General features: G+C 37.6%; 1 pseudogene; it reads left to right on the forward strand.

Annotated features, from left to right (window-relative positions):
- The first annotated feature begins 6,416 nt into the window (after positions 1-6,416).
- Positions 6,417-6,732, forward strand: LOC101117048 (ATP synthase subunit g, mitochondrial-like; annotated as a pseudogene).
- The last annotated feature ends 544 nt before the right edge of the window (positions 6,733-7,276 follow it).

A 7,276-nucleotide genomic window follows, 5' to 3' on the forward strand; every position in this document is an offset into this window, starting at 1 on the left:
ATCTAAAGTACAATAAGGTTTAAGAATCAGTATTGTAGATAATAGGGAGGAACTGAGTTATTTGAAGCAAGAAGGTGAAGATTCATCTAGCAGAATGCAAGATGAAGCAGAGTACAGAAAAAAAATGGATATCAAAGATACAGAATGAAAGCTGCTATATTTCTCCACTCATGAGATAATAAAGACTAGAAACACTAGGAAGAGCATAAAGGGAAAGGAAGGGTTAGGCATGGAAGGCCCTGAGCAGAAGGAATCACCAAATTTAGTGACTGAGTGTTTGCTAGAGAAGGAGAATGAAAAATAACTTCAGAGCTTATCATAATTTGGTGAAGCTGCAGAATGCAAAATTAATACACAGAAATCTCCTGTATCCCAATGCACTAACAACAAAAGATCATAAAGAGAAATTAAGGAAACAATCCCACTTACTATCACAACAAAAAGAATAAAATACCTAGAAATAAACCTACCTACGGAGGCAAAAGACCTGTACTCAGAAAAGTATAAGATACTGATGAAAGAAATCAAAGACAACACAAACAGATGGAGAGATATGCCATGTTCTTGGATTGGAAGAATCAATATTGTAAAAATGACTGTACTACCCAAAGCAATCTAGAGATTGAGTAAAATCCTTATCAAATTACCAATGATAGTTTTCACATAATTAAAACAAAAAATTACACAGTTGTAAGGAAACACAAGACTGAGTAGTCAAAGCAATGTCAAGAAAGAAAAGCAAAGCTGGAGGAATCAGGCTCCCTGACTTCAGACTATACTACAAAGCTACAGTGATCAAGACAGTATGGTACTGGCAGAAAAACAGAAATATAGGTCAATGGTACAGAATAGAAAGCTCAGAGATAAATCCATACACCTATGGGCATCTAATCTATGATAAAGGAGACAAGAATATACAATGGAAAAAAGACAGTCTTCCATAAGTAGTGCTCAGAAAACTGGACAGCTACATGTAAAAGAATGAAATAAGAACACTCCCTAACACCTTAAACAAAAATAAATTCAAAATAGATTAAAGATCTAAATGTAAACCAGACACTATAAAATTCTTAGATGAAAACATATGCAGAACAGTCTTTGACATAAGTTGCAGCAAGATCTTTTTTGATCCATCTCCTAGAATAATGAAAATAAAAATAACAAATTTTAAAAGGAATCTAATTAAACGTAAAAGCTCTTGCACAGCAAAGGAAACCATAAACAAAAGAACAACCCTCAGAATGGGAGAAATATTCGTAAGTGAAGCAACCAACAAGAGAATAATCTCCAAAATATACAAGCAGTTCAGTATCTTTTCTTATATCTTTCCACCAATCAAAAAATTGGCAGAAGATCTAATAGACATTTCTCCAAAGAAAATATGCCAATGGCCAAAAAGCACATGAAAAGATGCTCAACATCACCAATTGTCATTGTTGTTGAGTCATGCTGAGTCATGTCCTACTCTTTTGCAACCCCATTGACTGTAGCCTGCCAGGCTCCTCTGTCCATAGGATGTCCGAGGCAAGAAGACTGGAGTGGGTTGCCATTTCCTTCTCCAGGGGATCTTCCCTAGCTAGGAATCAAAACTGAGTCTCCTGCATTGGCAGGCAGATTCTTTACTGCTGAGCCACCGTGGAAGCATTTATTAGAGAAATGTAAATCAAAACTACAATGAGGTATCACCTTACACCAGTCAGAACAGCCATCATCAAAATAATCTACAAACAGGGATTTCTCTGGTGGTTCAGTGGCTAAGACTGTACACTCCCAATGCATGGGGCCTGGGTTCAATCCCTGGATAAGAAACTAGATCCCCACATGTCTCAACTAAGACTATGTGTGCAGCAACTAAAGATCCCACATGCTTCATCTAAAGATCCCGCATGCCAAAATGAAGACCTGGCACAGCCAAATAAATAAATAAATAAATTTTAAAAATAAAATCTGCAAACAATAAAGCTGGAGATGGTGTGGAGGAAAGGGAACCCTCTTGTACTGTTGGTGGGAATATAAATTGGTATAGCCACTGTGGAGAAAGGAATATGGAAATTCCTTTAAAAACTAAAAATGGAGCTACCATATAATCCAGCAATCCCACTCCTGGGCATATACACAGAGAAAACTGTAATTCAAAAAGATACATTTACCCCAATAGTGCACTGCAGCACAATTTACAATAGCCAGGACATGGAAGGAATCTAAATGTCCATTGAGAGAGGAGTGGATAAAAAAGGTGTGTTACGAATATACAATGAAATACTACTCAGCCATTAAAAAGAATAATGCCATTTGCAGCAACATGGATGGACCTAGAGATTGTTATACTGAATGAAGTCAGACAGAGAAAGACAATATCATATGATATCGCTTATATGTGAAATCTAAAAAAAAAGGAGGGTGTACAAATAAAACTTATTTACAAAACAGAAGTAGAGTCACAGATATAGAAAACAAACATGGTTACCAGGGAATAAGGAGAGGAATAGATAAATCAGAAGACTGCGATTTACATATATATATACTACTATATATAAAGTAGATAACTAATAAGAATCTGATGCATGGCACAGGGAACTCTACTCAATATTCTGTAATGGCCTCTATGGGAAAAGAATATTTTCTAAAAATGAGTGGACATATGTATATGTATAACTGATTCACTCTGGTGTATAGCTGAAACTAACACAACATTATAAATCAACTATACTCCAATAAAAATTTTTAAAAAATGAAAAGAAAAATAACTTTTATGTTTCTTACTTAAGGAACTGGAATAATAATAGCAATAACAACTAGCATGTAATAATCACTATAGGCAGTCACTGCGGCCAGGCTACCTCAACAACCATGCCCAACTCTCTTCTTGTGCTTTCATCTCCCATTACAGAGGCCAAAAACTAAACAGTTTCTTTCACAGCCTCTCTTACAGACAAGAGTGGACATGTGACATATCCTTGGCAATCAAATGTAGGGAGAAGTCCTTTGAAAGACTTCCAGGAAAGCTTTTGTTTTCCTGATGAAAGAGACAGGGGATGCTGGGCCTGCCCTTCTCCTTTCTTGCCTTGAGGGCAGATATGACATCTGGACCTGTAACACCTGGTGACCACAATGTGATTACCATGAAGACGGTAAGTCAGCATGCTAAAGATGGCAGAGGGGAAGGTAGAAAGAAATGGGGTCTTTGGTGGCACCAATGAACTGATGCACCAAACCTAGAACTACCCACCTCTAAAATTCTAGTTATGAAAGATAATTAAACATGGTTTTTAGCTTACAGTACTGTTAATTGGCATTCTGTTACTTGCAACGTAATACAGCCAAACTGATATAAACACCGACTATGTGCCAGGTACTGATCTAAGAAATTTAACTTGATGCTTTACAACAATTTGATGAGGAATGTGTTATTATTATCCCAATTACACAGATGAGGTAATTAAGGCATCAAAAAAGTCAAATAATTTAGCCAAGGCCACCCACCTCATAAGTAGCAGGGCAGGGAATTAAAACTAGACAGTCAGCCTCCCAAGACTTTACCCTTTACCACTACATATCTAGTTTCTCAATATTGGTGAGAGTATAGATAGAAATAAGGATGTTGGGAAAAGGTGTTACTAGCTGGAAATCCAAGTGGAAATGTCCATCAGGCAGTTAGAGATGCCAAGTCTGCAGCACAAGAACATTGACATTATTTAGAACAAGGAGCCACCTCCATTGAAATAAAAGTTGATTTAGAAACTACAAAAGTTCCAAATTGTCTATCTACAAGGTGAGCTGAGCTGAATAGGACCATATATATATATATATATATATATATATGTATGTATATATATATATGGCAAACCTATATTGGTCTGAATAATGATGCTTTGTTGACAAAATGCCTTTGACTACTCAAAAGTTGGCTCCCTTGTTAGTGCGGCATTTATGCTTCAGCTTAGTAGCACATCGTTTAAAGGAATGTTATTAAGTGTTACTCTTCACTTCGTATTGCCAGAGAAGATTGTTGGCAGTGCAGGCCAAGGCAGAACATGACCTCAATCTTCCAGACAGCTGCCAGTTTGCAAGGCTGGGCTGACCTAGCCAAATTACCTGGAATCTGGAATAAGGCCTCCAGGGCCGCTGATTATCCTACCACCTTCAACATCAGGGCAGCCTGTTCTCAGAAAATAGAATGAATGTCGTTTACCTTCATACCACTGAGGTTCAGAATAAAAGATGTTTGTGAGAACCAGAGTGGGAGAAGGAGGGGGAAATAGGTGACATTCCTTCCAAATAATGGTACTAAGAGCTTCACTTACTGAGCACTGGCTCTGTGTGAGGGAGTGCCTTTTGTGCCTTATCTCACCCAAAGCAAGGTAATTTCTGTTCTGCTTCTATTTTAATCGAATCACAAAATGTCCAGAGAAAATTGTTGTTAATCACTGATAGTACCTTGGCACTTGCCAGTTGTTTTTTGTTGTTGTTTTCCATCATTCCTCAAAGGCTTAATAAAAGGAAACCGCAACTAATACCTGTGACACGGTGATAATTCTCAAACAAGGCTGATAACTAGGAAAATAGATCAGTCCTGTGGAAAACAAATTGGCCTGCCTGAGAGATCTGAGAGGTCACCTATATGAAAAAGATACACCTATGAACTCCCCACTGCCAACTTTAAAACGTTGGTATTTACATGGTCCTAGAAATGAAGCCGACCTACTCCGTACTGATACAACATAAGGTTATAAATACTCTGCTGCGTTGGAAAAGAACTAAAGAAGGGAAAGATGTAAATTACACAGCCCAGGTATTGGCCAGAATGTTTTGTCCTTTCCTTGGTGACGAGCTTCAGTTCTGATCTAGAAGTTCTGATCTAGACATTCTGATCCTCATCACAAACCACAGATGACACTGGAACAATTTTATTATTAAATGCTTAAATGATGTGACAATCACTTAAGTAACTAGAGTACACATATTAAATCTTTAATTTATAATCCTTTTGCCAAAGCACTTCTGTTAGAACTTAATTTACTATTGCTCTAGATTCACACTCCAAGTCTAATCATTACAATTAATTCCAATCTCCTTAATCAAGGATGCATGTCTTCACTTATTCTCCCTAAAAGTAATAGAGATTATAAATGAATGGATTTCATTACTGTTCATGACTGTGGTCAGTTGTTCTCAGGTCCTTAGTCTGGCACCATTTCCCTCTGGGATGCTCTTTGGAAGCTAAACAATCATAGATTTAGCTGCTAATAACAACAACAACAAAACGGAGCTAGGAAAAAAATACACATCACACTTACTGTAGAGACAAGAATGAAACAGGCTGAATCACCACTGAAGGAGTCAGTAGCCCAAGTCCACTCATGCCTCATGATTGGCAGCTGCAAAGGGTTCCCTCTACCAAGCCAGCTGTCCAAAGGGCAAGAGGTCAGAAAAACACAGATGCTGACTTGGAGAAGTGGCTCATCCAGCATTAGTGGCTAAAACCAGGCAGACTGGAAAAATACCTACAGGCGGGACCTAACCTAGTATTTACATAAAAACATACAGAGCAGTGACTAGCAAGTCCTCCCACAATTCTGCAAAAGTTGATTATTTGGGGGACTTCCCTGTGGTCCATTGGTTAAGAATCTGCCTGCCAGCCCAGGGGATACCAGTTTGATCACTGTTCCGGGAAGATTTCACATGCTGCGAGGCAACTATGCCCATGTGCCACAACCACTGAGTCCATGCTCTAGAGCCAGTGTTCCACAACAAGAGGAAGTTCACTTGCAGCAACAAACACCCAGTGCAGCCAAAAATAAATATAAATCATTTTTTAAAGTCAATTATTTTCTGTCCCAAAAATGAATGAAGGAGAAGTAAATTCCCTCTTAGACTTCAAAATCCTCCAGATACACACCTAGTGGAATACTACATGCAGAGTAGGAGATTAATAAATGTTTGTTGGAAGTTAACTGACATGTCCTATTATTGACTCTATATATCATAACTCTATGACAAAATAGGTACTGTTGTCCCCATTTTACTGTGAAGAAACTGAGAAAGACAAGTTTGGTAACTTGTTTAAAAGGAATAAAATCAGGACTCAAACTCAAGTCTTTGTGGTCCCAAAGCTGAAGTTCTTTCTCTTGTGTCATGATGCTACAAACCATCTGCTTTGCAAAATTAAGAAAAGAACTTGGCATCTTTTCTAATTATAACTTTCATAAGACTCTTCTATATATGTAAAATCCCCTTCTATCCAGGTCTCCTTATTCCCTGCAGATGACCTCTTTTATTACTTCATTCAAAATGTGAACAGGCTTCCACATTAACACCACTTCTTTGTCTTTTCTCCCATTCTCCTTTCCTTCACTACTGTCTCAGAGAAAATGGTGACCCTCCAGTTCTGGGTGAGATTTTTATATTCTAGAACTATGGCCCAGTTTGTCCATAATCTCACAGAGAAGGCTCAAGCCCTGGTCAATGCTGCTGTGACTTCCTTGAAGCCTGGACTGGCCATATTTTGGCACTAGGTTTAAGTGGAGTTAGTTCCTCCAACCCTGCTGAGATCCCTATTGCTATTCAGATGTTTAAAAAAATAGTCATTAGTGCTCAAACTAGTGGCTTCAAACAGCTCACAGTTAAATCAAGGAAGCTCCACTGAATGGTCTGGTGGCCACTGAATTTTTAGTGTGGTTTTATGTTGGCGAGATCATAGGCAAGTGCGGCATAATTGGTTATAATGTTTGAAAACCAGTCTTTAACATCTGATTATATTTGGTTTATTATCTGAGTGTCATTGAACCATGTGTGACCAGACTGCTATCTGAATAAAGTGATATGTCAAAAATCAGTGTTTTCTCTATCAAACACTACACTACAGTCATGATATTTCTTGGTACTAAGTTGGGTTGCCTTTTACTTTGATACATTAATACAGCTCCAAATGTGTGTCTTTGCTTAGTCTGAAATTGGAAAAGATATGTGCAAATATAACAATGTAGTATATACGTATATGAGGATAACATTTTAATTTGATGGTCTGAAATATATTATACTGTATATATTAAATCATGTCAGTAGTCATAAGGAATAAAGTTTGGACTATTTCTTCTTGCAACATCACAGAAATGCCCTTTTGATAATAGCTATGTCTATAAATGTCAGTGTACTTCTTATCAATTTGAATATAGTCTTCTCAAGAGAGAATAGCAGGCTGTTCTTCTAAACGTGTATCTTTGCAACATCTTTAGCAGTAGGACAGAGTCAATGGGAATCCTGATCTACATTTTAA

The sequence above is a fragment of the Ovis aries genome, chromosome 2, assembly GCF_016772045.2.
Source record: "Ovis aries strain OAR_USU_Benz2616 breed Rambouillet chromosome 2, ARS-UI_Ramb_v3.0, whole genome shotgun sequence".
NCBI classification, from domain to species: Eukaryota; Metazoa; Chordata; class Mammalia; order Artiodactyla; family Bovidae; genus Ovis; species Ovis aries.